The sequence below is a fragment of the Primulina tabacum genome, chromosome 5 (genome assembly GCF_025594145.1).
Source record: "Primulina tabacum isolate GXHZ01 chromosome 5, ASM2559414v2, whole genome shotgun sequence".
Taxonomy (NCBI): Eukaryota; Viridiplantae; Streptophyta; class Magnoliopsida; order Lamiales; family Gesneriaceae; genus Primulina; species Primulina tabacum.
In genome coordinates this window covers 19,225,139-19,239,113 of record NC_134554.1, presented here as the reverse complement: position 1 = coordinate 19,239,113, position 13,975 = coordinate 19,225,139, and positions in this window count along the sequence as shown.

Here is a 13,975-nt window from a genome sequence, read left to right as displayed (position 1 = left end):
AAATGTCGAAGCAGTTAATCACAACTGGTCGATTTACAGTATAACTTTAGAATCCCAAAAATTTACATCGGCTCTCAAAGGCGAATAACATCACGAGGAAATAAATATCAACAGTAAAGGGATAAACACACCATTAACTTTAAACGTCATCCAATGCAGGCCTCACGAGACTTGCTTATTAATCTCAGTGACACAAATGAATACAAGACCAAGAGAAAGCTCAACGTGAAAAGATTCACGCATAATCCCAGGCAACAATTTAAAGAATCATTACTTCAATAGACTCCTGTCCATGCACATACAACGCATTGAATATTATTTGAACAGTAATTTGTCTTGAAGTATCATTCCTCTTCGTAATCGATTAAGGCAAATGAGAATGGATAAAACTTGTATCCATCTCCTTCATAGAACTTATTTGGTATTGCAAATAACTTTGATGTAAGATAAATCAAAGAGATATTGCAATTGATATTAGATAATTCATTCATACGTTTCACTTGGGAAAGAGAGTGAATATTTGAGAATTCTTATGTAGTAAACGGGTTGAATTTATGGATAGAAGTCGATGATAATTTAATATAGTAAAGACCAAGTAAAATTGCACATCTAAATTCATATTCTCATTTATTCTTAATTGTCCGTGTGCTTGATTTAATTTCAATTTATAGTTGATAATCAAAAAATTTCTTAAATAATTATGGTAATTTGTCACGCCCCGAGACCGGGGTTAGTTGACACCGGCGTTGTTTTACAACCACACAATTGAAAACAACAAGCTTCGTAGTATAGTATAAACCACAAACCAGTTTTTATTACTCATAATCAATCAAAAGATTGTTTTTACAATGTAGATTCTTAAAATGATAAAAATAATATGCGGAAGCTTTTACAACTTACTAAGCTAAAACTAAAATAAATTTCTTGAATCATCTTATTATCAGCCCCAAAACTGGTCTTGCTCATCCTCTTCGATTTTTTTTTCTGATTTATCTGGGGAGAGTAGAGTAAGGGGTGAGTATTTTGGGAAATACTCAGCAAGTGGGGGCCGTTCGAGCACAATATAACAGCATGCATAATTTCGAAAATCACATGACTTGCACTTACATAACATCATTCATATCACATGCATAACATTTACCAGCACTGAGATTCATCCATTTTTTCTGGTTTACTGATATCAGTCCCTAATTTTTACTCCTCTAAGGGGGCGAGGCCGTATAGCGGTTATGTCCCCCACCGCGTAAGGGTACGTCATGGTTGGGATTCCCACCCATATACAGTCGAATCCTCACAGTGCCCAAAAGCGTATGACAACCAACACAAGAACGGAGTAGAAGAAGAATTGTACTCGATCGCATTTTCGAAAACGAAATAAATATATTCATAAACAAAATTTTATCTTTAAAACACGACCACTTACCTTAGACTGGAAGAAAACGTGAAGAACTCTGAAACTATAGAAGAATCATGCATGCAACCAATCCCTCGAAAACGCAGCAGCACATCTACCGAAAAATCAACCGTCTTGAAAAATTCACTGCGCCTTATTTCACCGTTGGATCGGACTCAAAATTTTACAGTACGTTCACAATTACGTTAAATATATTATGAACGATGGAGATCGGGTTTGGAAGTCGTTTAGGCCTGTTCATACAGAAAAACCGTAGGTATGCTGAATTCCCGCCTAAAATCTGAGCAGTTTTCTTTCAAAGGCTATAAACGAAAAAATTACCGTTGGATTTTTCTGAAATTTGGATATGTTATGCGAAACATACCGAAGCATATTATGAACGGTGGAGATCGGATTCCGATTAATCGAGCAAGAGAAACGAATTTCTGAACTTCGAAAGAATTTTGACGACTCGTGCAGAATTTTTGGGAGGAATTTCGAAAATTGAAGAGCAAAATTTCGAAATTTGCTTGCTAGAATGAGGGGTGAATTTTGAATGAGAGTGTCTTCTTATTTATAGGGGTGAGATGAAATCTTACCATAATTCGATTGATACTCTTTCCAAAATTTGGAGATGCTCCTTTCATAAATATTGATATGCTCCCTTGTTGAGAAAAGATGTCTTGTACGTAATATTTCCTTCCAATTTCATTGATGTCCAGCCTTATTTGGAAATTAATACATGATTTGCATTGGAATTTGAATTTCATGTATTTATTGGCTTGGAATCTCCAATACCATGTATTATTTAATATTTTCGAATTTATTATAAATCGAAAATAAAGTCTTATACATGTCTATATTTAATTAATTGCATGTTCAAAAATTTGGGTTCTCACATCCCTCCCTCCTTATTAAAAGTTTCGTTCTCGAAACTTGAGTCGGCTTGACTTTCTAAATGGTAGGGATATTGCTTGCACATTTTCTCTTCAAACTCCGAAGTAGTTTTCTCATTCTGTGTGTTTGACCATTGCACCTTGACATAGGGAATGATACATTATCTCGGTACTTGGTCTTTTTGTCCACAATATAATAGAGACATCTTCATATTTCAGCTCTTTCCCGATGTTACCTTTGATCATGAGCGGTTCAATTTTCATAACATGGCCTGGGCTCGAGGTGTATTTCTTTAGTTTGGACTTCTGAAATACATTATGGATTCTAGACATATCTGATGGCAATGCTATTCTGTAAGCCAACGTGTCAATCTATCCAGAATTTTGAATGGTCCTACGTATCGAGGATTCACTTTTACAGCTTTACTAAATCTAAGGATTCCTTGCATTGATGAGACCTTTATATAAGTCTTTTCACTCACTGTGAATTCCACTTGTCTTCTTTTAAGATCAGACTAACTCTTTTGCTGGTCCTATGCAGCCTTGAGTATGTCTTTGATAATGGCCAATTTTTCCATTGTCGCTTGGAATAGTTCTGGCCTGTTATGGATGTCTCCCTTATTTTGTCCCAGTACAGTGGTGATCGACGCTTCCGTCCGTAAAGGCTTCAACTGGAGTCATTCCAATATTGACGTGACAACTGTTATTGTAGGCGAATTCTATCAGGGGTATATGTTCACTTTAATTACTACTGAAGTCTATGACACATGCCCTTATCAAACCCTCTAGGATTTGAATCATTCTCTCTGTTTGACCATCATTTTAAGGGCGATAAGCCGCATTAAGAGTGACTTTTGTTCTCATGGCTTCTTGAAAGCTCTACCACAAATGTGACACAAATCTTGGATATCTATCCGACATTATGATTGTTGGCACTCCATGTAGCCGCATAATGTTATCCAAGTATAGAGTAGTCAACTTGTCAATATTATAATTCCTTCGAACAAGTGGAAAATACGTAGATTTTGTGAGTCTATCTACGATTATCCATATCACGTATTGACTATGTATTGACTTTGGAAATTCTACTACGAAATCCATGGAAATATGTTCTCATTTCCATTATGGAATTCTCACTGTTGCAGTAATTCTCCATGTCGCTGATGATCGACTTTCACTTGTTGGCATACTTGTCACTTAAATATAAACTCAGCGACATCTATTTTTATTCTGTTTTGCCAGAAACTTTTTTTTTAAATCTCTATACATCTTTGTACTGATGGTATAGATCTGGAATGTTGACTTATGCGCCTCTAACATCACTTCTTATCGAAGATTGTCGATGTCTGGCTCACACAATCGTCCTCTCATCCCCAAGATTATGTCTGGGCCCACTTGAAAATCTGACGACTTTATTTCCTTGGCATGTTCTTTGAACTTCTCTAGTGTCATGTCTCGATTCTGATTTAGCTTGACTGCTTCTAGAAGACATGATTGCACAGAGAGTGATGCTAGGGTTATCTTACCCATGTTTGACTCAAAGTATTGGCTACCTTATTTGCCTTGCTGGCGTGGTAGCTTATTGTTAAGTCACATTCTTTTAGTAACTCTATCCACTGTCTTTGTCCCATTTTTAATTCTTTTTGAATGAACAAATATTCGAGACTTTGTGGCCAATGAGTGAATACTTCACACTTGGCATCGTAGAGATAGTGTCTCCAAATTTTCAAAGCAAAATCACTGCTGCCAACTAGAGATCGTGAGTATGGTAGTTTTGCTCATGCGGCTTTAGTTGACTAGCCTGTCTTTCATGAGTACGCCTCTGAGATCTTCCTTTGATACTTCGCTGTAGATGGTAAAATCCTTGTCCTCGGTAGATAATACCAACATTGGTGTAGATGCTAGCTTCTTCTTTAATGTTTGAAAGCTCTTTCACATCTTTATCTTCAGTTGAATTCATAGTTCTTTTGTGCGAGTCTCATTGGTGATACGACTACTGAAGAGAAGCCCTCGACAAATTTCAGCTAATAGCCTAGTAATCCAAAGAAGCTTCTAATTTTGGTTGCATTCTTATGTTTCGGATAATCTAGAATTGCCTCTACTTTCTTAGTTCCACTGATGACCTTATTTTGAATGCTGACATTGGGGTGTCTTCTGCTCTGACCTTTAGCTGATTATAGCTTGACCTCAGGTCGAGTTTGGAGAAGACTGTAGCTCATTTAAGTTGATCGAAAAGAGCGTCTATTATTGAAATAATATATTTATCTTGATTGTGATCTTATAGAGTTCTCTATAATCTATACACAATCTCATACTTTAATAATGCTTCTTTACAAATAGGACCGGGGCTCCCCAAAGAGATGCATTTGGCCTAATCCATTTTTTTTTGTCTAACAACTATTGGAGTTATTATTTTAGCTCCTTGAGTTCATCTGGAGCCATTCGGTACATTTTATTGGAGATTAATGCATCACTGGTACCAAATTTATCTCGAACTCTACTTCTTAGTCCGAGAACATTCCAAAAAGCCTTTCTGGAAAAACGTCTGAAAATTTTCGTATTACTTGAATATCTTCCAATTTCAGCTTATCTCCTTCTTGCACTTTGTTCATCACTGCTAGGTAAATTCTTCTCCCGATATTATGGCTTTCCAATTCTGGGTAACAGAAAAAATGCATTTCTGTTCCTTGGCCTTGCCATGGTATCTGATTTCTTCTTGGTTTGGGGTTCAGAGTTTGACATTTTTACTCTGGCCATCTACTATCGCACGGCTCTTAGCTAATCAGTTCATCCTTAGGATGGCGTCGAAATCTACCGAAGTGAGTTGAATTAAGTCGGCACTGAATATATGCGAATTGATACTAATTTTATCTTATCTTGAAATTACCCCAATTATTATCTCAAAACTTAAAACCCATATAGAATATTGAAACTTATCATCCTCGAGTCAATTTTTTTTCCTTAAATCAGAAGCTTAAGTCAACTTATTTCTGATAGATATATTCCCAAAATAAATACAAATACTAATTGTCCTCATAATAAAATTTCAAAAAAATCGACAAGTAGTTCAAGAAACACGTTGAACGAGATTTTCGAGAAAGTTTCCAAAAGTAGAAAGTTTGGACATTGACCTATGGATAGAAAGAATACGTCGAGAGGATTCTAGAATAGTCGACGTAATTAAATTCTGAGTTTCCTATGAAAAGTTAGGAATTCTACGAAACTTTCCTAAAATAACAAAACGCGATTTCGGAGGTCTAAACGAAAGATTTTCTTGTTTTCGGACCACGCCTCACATCAATGTTGTGAATAATACTTGTTGGGAGTTCCGAAAGGGACTGCATCAGCCTTTTGCCATAGCCTGACAAATTTTTCTTCCCAACTGGATTATGAACCTGGCGGCTCTGATACCACTTAAATGTCACGCCCCGAGACCGGGGTTAGTTGACACCGGCGTTGTTTTACAACCACACAATTGAAAACAACAAGCCTCGTAGTACAGTATAAACCAAAAACCAGTTTATTACTCATAATCAATCAAAAGATTGTTTTTACAACGTAGATTCTTAAAATGATAAAAATAATATCCGGAAGCTTTTACAACTTACTAAGCCAAAACTAAAATAAACTTCTTGAACCATCTTATTATAAGCCCCAAAACTGGTCTTGCTCATCCTCTTCGATTTTTTTTTCTGATTTATCTGGGAATAGTAGAGTAAGGGGTGAGTATTTTGGGAAATACTCAGCAAGTGGGGGCCGTTCGAGCACAATATAACAGCATGCATAATTTTGAAAATCACATGACTTGCACTTACATAACATCATTCATATCACATGCATAACATTTACCAGCACTGAGATTCATCCACTTTTTATGGTTTACTGATATCAGTCCCTAATTTTTACTCCTCTAAGGGGGCGAGGCCGTATAGCGGTTATGTCCCCCACCGCGTAAGGGTACGTCATGGTTGAGATTCCCACCCATATACAGTCGAATCCTCACAGTGCCCAAAACCGTATGACAACCAACACAAGAACGGAGTAGAAGAAGAATTGTACTCGATCGTATTTTCGAAAACGAAATAAATATTCAAAAACAGAATTTTATCTTTAAAACACGCCCACTTACCTTAGACTGGAAGAAAACGTGAAGAACTCTAAACCTATAGAAGAATCATGCATGCAACCAATCCCTCGAAAACGCAGCAGCACATCTATCGAAAAATCAACCGCCTTGAAAAATTCACTGCGCCTTATTTCACCGTTGGATCGGACTCAAAATTTTACAGTACGTTCAGAATTACGTTAAATATATTATGAACGGTGGAGATCGGGTTTGGAAGTCGTTTAGACCTGTTCATACAGAAAAACCGTAGGTATGCTGAATTCCCGCCTAAAATCTGAGCAGTTTTCTTTCAAAGACTATAAACAAAAAAACTAACCGTTGGATTTTTCTGAAATTTGATATGTTATGCGAAACATACCGAATCATATTCTGAACGGTGGAGATCGGATTCCGATTACTCAAGCAAGAGAAACGAATTTCTGAACTTCGAAAGAATTTTGACGACTCGTGCAGAATTTTTGGGAGGAATTTCGAAAATTGAAGAGCAAAATTTCGAAATTTGCTTGCTAGAATGAGGGGTGAATTTTGAATGAGAGTATCTTCTTATTTATAGGGGTGAGATGAAAATCTTACCATAATTCGATTGATACTCTTTCCAAAATTTGGAGATGCTCCTTCCATAAATATTGATATGCTCCCTTGTTGAGAAAAGCTGTCTTGTACGTAATATTTCCTTCCAATTTGATTGATGTCCAGCCTTATTTCGAAATTAATACATGATTTGCACTGTAATTTGAATTTCATGTATTTATTGGCTTGGAATCTCCAATACCATGTATTATTTAATATTTTCGAATTTATTATAAATCGAAAATAAAGTCTTATACATGTCTATATTTAATTAATTGCATGTCCAAAAATTTGGGTTCTCACATAATTAATATATTATTAAATTATACTCCCTGTTGTTTGGTAATTATTTCTTATATGATTTTAATTATCTCGAAGTGTAGGCAATTACTCTCCTCTCTGGCATGAGAACACGTCTCAATCTTCATTTTGACGCATCACTACAAATGGCGAATCTTTTCCTTCTTCAGGGAGTATTAATATTGATATAGAAGCGAGTTTCTTTTTGAAGATCTCAAAATTTTTCTTGCTCGGACTCCAATTGAATTTGGAGTTCTTCTATTTGAGCTTGATAAGAAGAATAACTATGGAAGAAAATCTTTCAATAAATTTTCTATAATAGCCAGCAAATCCTAGAAAGATGCGAACTTCTGTTACATTTTTCGATTAGGGCCAGTCATTTATTGCGTCTTGTTTCTCGAGGTCCATTGATACGCCCATCTAAGATATTATATGCCCCAAAAAGGTGATAGTCTTTAGCCAGAATTCACACTTTTTTTATTTGACGTGTAGTTCTTTTTTTCCGAGCATCTGTAGAGTGAGGTAAAGATGTTTTTTGGTCTTCCTCACTCGTGATTACACATGAATGTCATCTATAAATACTACCAGAAACTTGTCGACGAATGTTATGAATACCCTATTAATGAGATCCATAAATGCCGCTAGAGCATTGGTCATGCAAAACAGTATTACCGTGAACTCATAATGTCTATATCTTGTCTTGAAAGTTTTTTAGGAATATCCTTTGCCTTGAGTTTCAGTTGATGATAGTCTGTCCTTGGCTCTTTTACGTTAATCGAAAAGGTCATATATTCTTGAGAGATGATATTTGTTCTTGACTCTTTCTTATTCCACAACCTGTAGTCGATAGAAAATCTCATATTATCGTCTTTCTTTTCACAAATAATATTGGGACTCCGCACGGAGATTCCCTAGTTCGGATTTGTTTTTTTCTAACAATTCTTGAATTTGATTTTTAACTTTTTTAGCTCTGTTGGATCCTTTCGATATGGTGTCTTTGAGATTTGTGCAACACCAGATACCAAATTAATTTTTAAACTCCACTTGTCGGGCAGTTCTTCGAGGAAAACATTTAGGAATTATTGAATTACGGGAATATCTTCTAATCTTGGTGCATTTCCTTATTTTACCTCGCTTATCATTATCAGATAAATTTCTTCATGACGTTCCAGGTCTGAGATACGAATAGAAGATATTTTTGTTCCTTGGGTTTGCCACAATAAATTATCTATTCTTGTTTTGGAGCCCGACCTTTGACACTATTTCTTTGACAGACCACCAAGGAATGGTTCTTGGCTAACCAATTCATATGTCTGATAGCATTGAACTCCATCATATTTAGCTAAATCAGTTCTTCCTTGAAGATCGTTTAATGATTCAAAGTTTGTAGCTTCGGTGCATCTTATGTGTTTCAATTATCTTGCTAGCAGGTGTTGCTACTCTTAAAGGTTCACTAAGAGTTTCACAATAAAGTTTTAATTTCTTAGTTAATCTTTTAGATACAAAAGATTGAGTAGCGCCGCAGTCAAACAACACATAGACATGCATTTTATTGATTAGAATAGTACATGTGACAACATCATTATTATTGTCCCTCATTTTGGGTCATTACAAACACTCGAGCTTTGGGCTTGTCCTCATTTGGCTTTCCCACACTTGAAACAAGAATCTTACTTCTTAGGACATTCTTCAAGGTGTCGCAGGTTGCAAGGAGGACACGGCTTTGCCTCTTTGTAAGTCATGGCGGAGAGAGTTCCTCTTGCTAGGCCACTTGAGTGGTTTGGCTGCTTTAATTTTTCCACACTTTGGGAAGACTAACCAACGGAGAGCCGTTTGTGTTATTTTCTTCCTCACGACATTGGATGTCAGTTTCAAGTCTAATGACCTCTCCCATTAGATAAGAAAAAATGGCAGCCTTATATACTGGTAAGGCGTTTGGATTCTACTTGTCAAGCCTTTCTTAAAGTGGTGCTTCTTCATGGTTTCGTCCACCATAATGGTTTGAACATAGGTTCCGAGATCATTGAATTTTGATGTATACTCCATCACCGTCATGTTTGGAGTTTGAGTAAAACTTTTGAATTCACTTAACTTTTGCAAATGGAATTTTGCTAGATAATATTGCTTCAAAAAATCTCTTCGGAACAATTGCCATTTGATTTTTCCGGAATCAACCATGGCTGGTGAGACTGTTTCCTACCATTTACATGCTCTTTCATTCTAAAAACGACGTTACCACATCTACTCTAAGTTCTTCTTGAACCTCTAGCAGATGGATTTGAATTTCCACGTTCTTGAGACAGTTATGGCCAACTTTACGGGTCAAGGTTCCCATAAAAAATTAGGACTCGGTTTCTTCACAAGGACTCTTAGTGGTACTTAATACCACGTGGTTGGGGTTCGGGTTGTGGCAGATTATCGTTCACATTTGGGTTTATAAACCCTTGTAGTGTTGCGTCCATAATGGCCGCGATAGCCATATGTCTTCCTGACTAAAGTTAACCCTTTGTGGTTCTTCATCTGGTAAGTGTGTGTCTATAATATGAGTTATGCATAACAGTTTGACGAGTATACTAATATAGTTGTTAGCAACTTATCTTACATGATCATAGACTCAACGGTGCACAATATATACAGCCAGATGCAATCTCAATCTATGAACTTTAAATTTTGTCCTCAACTAAAGTTATCAGGGACAACGCTTAAATAATCAAGATATCACGCAAGTTTGTACCAAATGTTATTATTTATTGCTGATAGTGTATGCCTTGACTCGACAATTATTTTGGCATTAATTGTAGGCCCAGGCAAAAATGTGGACAGTTCAATTTGCATAGAAGGGGTCTCGATAGACTTGAGTGTCATTTCATTCGAAAAAATTGACCTAAAATCTTGTCAATATGCACATGTCTATCAATCATAAGTAGGTTGCTCCACCAATAAACAGCAAGACGTTCCCTTTGTTAGTCTTCTTGGTTGCCCGTTTTAGAGAATTAACATCTATATTCAATTTTTTTATGACCAGATATTGTATTTGATGATTTTTTGTATTGAATTTAACGAAATTTCTTCATTTAAAATGAACACAAACTACCTCTAGTACGAGTTTTTTTATAAAAAAAAATTCTTGATGTTGTAAATACACTGATGTCAAGTCAATTTCAAAAGGCCCAGCTGAATCAATGCCAAAATTAATAAAATTATTTTATTAAAAAGTAAGATTATTTTAAAAATTAAAATAATGATTTAAATAATGTAAAATATATTTAAAACATATTTATTTTATATGAAGAAAATTCAAGATGATCGAGTGGACTGTGAGACCCACAAATAATGAGTTTTAATATTAAAAAGAACGTGGGTAAAAGATATATGTGGTTATAACGAGTATGTGATAGTGGACCACACGAATTTTGATGAGTTGGTGAGTGTTATAACATCCACCCATTGCGTATGCTCTAAGTAGCATTTATAAGATCAAGCTTTGCAATTCTTGAGCTAAGAGTTCCAATTTGAGCTTGCATATATACCTTTCAAAAATAAGTATTCATATTTATTTAATTTTTCCTATTAAGCCGCTAAACGATCTTATCATCATATAAAATGGAACGTGATATATATTAAAAAGGGGATAATAAAATTTTATATATTGTAATTTGCACTTTTTAAATGTTTGGTCATGTTATCATCCAATTCATAATCTTAGTACATTAACTTGCTTTTTTCACATGAAACCAGGAATTGCTGACACTGAAAAATACTAAACATATGATATTACTAAGTGACACTTCAATGAAAAATTAAAATTGAAAAGAAAAGAAAAGTGTAAATTTGTGAAATGAACTCGTGAGTTGACTGATAAAATAAACAAAAATTAAAAAATGTGCAAAGTTACGAGATCAAAAACTTTATTCTCGACCAAAAAAGAGTGAAAAAAGAATAAAATGGGCTGATAAATTTACAACTCGATAGCTACAAAATGGTGGAACATTTTTTCGAGAAAATTTTAAAAAATGAATATAGTTTGACTAATATTTTGAAATATAAGAAAAATAATAATTCTGGAGCTTCATCAAATATTAAATTTTTTGTATAATCTATACTCTTAAAATTCCTTTTTTAAGGGTATAATTAATTTATTTGGTGATTAACAAACAAAAGAAGACCTCCCTGTGAATAAAAGCGACGTCACATTTTCGAGAAAGTGAGAGGTCGTGCTCTAATCTAATCCAGCACTCGTAGCTTGTCATATTCATTGTTTTAAAAAAATACCCACCAAAATAAACTACTTGAATGCATCGAAATAATTGCAAGGAGCTTAGTCTCCCCACTGGCACATTATTATTTGAACATATCAAACCCGCACAAATTTTAGGAAAAAAATAGTTTCTTTTTATCATATATATACCTAAATAAATAAATGAGATAAAAATACTCACACTGTAAAACTGGAGTATTTATATGCTGACATTTTCGTCAATTTTTAATGGTTATTTATTGCTGTTGACTGAAGTCTATATATGTATATTTTTACATAGATAAATAGAGATAAAATAGTCCACCGTCGAGGACACCAACATGTTGTTCCTAATTTGTCCTTACATCAAGAATATTTACCAAAATTCTTATTGTAATTTATTTTCAAGATTACTTCTCTCCAATTGAATTATGATTCATCACGAATTTATACAACTATGATATGATTTGTTAGGATCAACCGATTACGACTAGATCGAAAGCTATAGCTGCTAGTCAAGGTGAAATTTTATTTTCTTATACTTGTGACAGCGCATAATGTATTTATTTGGGGGCTAATGGATCGTGTTGTTAGGCTCATGAGTCCGGGGAGGTGCATGTTTATCTCTTGTTGATGTTTCATGTTCCTTAGACATCAGTCTTATCTTTTTTCTTACTGTCAATCATGTCCCCGTCAGAGACAGTATTATACATTAAGATTTAGCATCACTCTTTTACTGCCCACTAGCCAACTAGATCAAACGGAGCACGTCAGCAACTTGACACACGAGAACTTCCTACAAGGAAATATATCACATTATTACTCTTATTCATACACGTTTAACATAACATTCCTTCCAATAAGTATATAAATATGCTTTTTGGGAGTCTTGAACCCATGATTTCTCTATGATACCAATTGTCAGGATCAAGCACTTACCACTAGGCCAAAATCTATAGCTATTACCTAAGACGCAATTTAATTCCTTATATTTTGTGACAGCACAGTATTCACCTACTTGGGTGCTAATGGTCATGCCGTTAGGCCCTTGAGTCCATGGAGATGCATGTTTATCTGCTGGTACTGTCTCATATCCTTTAGATATCAGTCTTATCATTTATTTACCTCGGTCAAGTCCAGAGTAGAGACAATATTACTCGTTAAAATCTAGCGTCACTCTTTTACGACCCACCTAGCCAACTAGATCACGCGGCGTAACGTCAGCAGATTGACGCACGAAAACCTCCCAGGAGGTCACCCATCTCAGTATTATTCTCCATCATACATGCTTAACCCAACATTCTCCTTCCCCCAAGAAATATATAAATTTTCTTCTTGGGAGATTTGAACTTGTGACCTCTTTGTGATATCAATTATTAGACTTAAACTATTATCATTAGGCTAAAAACTATAGATATTAGCCAATGAGCAATTTTGTTTCTGTATACTTGTCACAACGCAGTGTGTACTTACTTGGGTGCTAATGGGTCGGGCTGTTAGGAACATGAGTCCGGGGAAGTCTGTGCTTATCTGTTAATGTTGTCTCATATCCTTTAGAGATCAGAGTTACCCTTTCCGTACCGTTGGTCCTATGCTCAGCATACACAGTATAATCCGTTAAGATCTAATGTCACTCTTTTACAGAGTTTATCACTAGGTCAAAAATTATAGCTGTTAGTCAAGACGTAACTTTATTTCTTTATACTTGTCGCAGCGCAAAATACACCTACTTGGGTGCTAATGGCTCGGGATGTTAGGCCCAAGAGTTTGGAGAGTTGTGTTTATCTGCTGGTATTGTCCCATCTCCCTTAAAGATTAGTCTTACTCTTTCCTTATCGTTGGTTAGGTCCCCAACAGTGATAGAATTATCTGTTAAGATCTAACGTCACTCTTTTACAGTCACCTAGCCAACCAGATCAAGCGGCGCAATGTCAGCAACTTGATGCATGAGAACTTCTCAAGACGTCACTCATCTCAGTATTACTTTCAATCGTGCACGCTTAACCCAACATGATTTTTATTTTAACATAAATCAAATAAATTAGAAAAAAATTGTACATGCAGACATTACGTGTGCAAATACACTAGTATATGTAAACTATGCTTCTCGACATTCTATTTTTCATGTATCATTTATTGATTAATTATTTTCAATTTATAAACTTAATTTTTAACAACTGCTGTTTTCTTTTGGTAGTCCCCTAGCAGCAATAGGTAAACCTTTTTGCGCGATTCTTCTAAATAAGAGAATTAAATTAAAATTTATCAAAAAAGAACCTAAATTATAGTCTTTCTAATCTATATGTAAATATAAAAATCAAAGTTCCTTGCAACATTATTAGCTATGGGAATAATTCCAAACACTGTTCAGATATATTACATCGATATCGATGTAATAGTTTTTTATACATTTATATTTTTAATGTTAACATGATACTGAATATGTTTATATA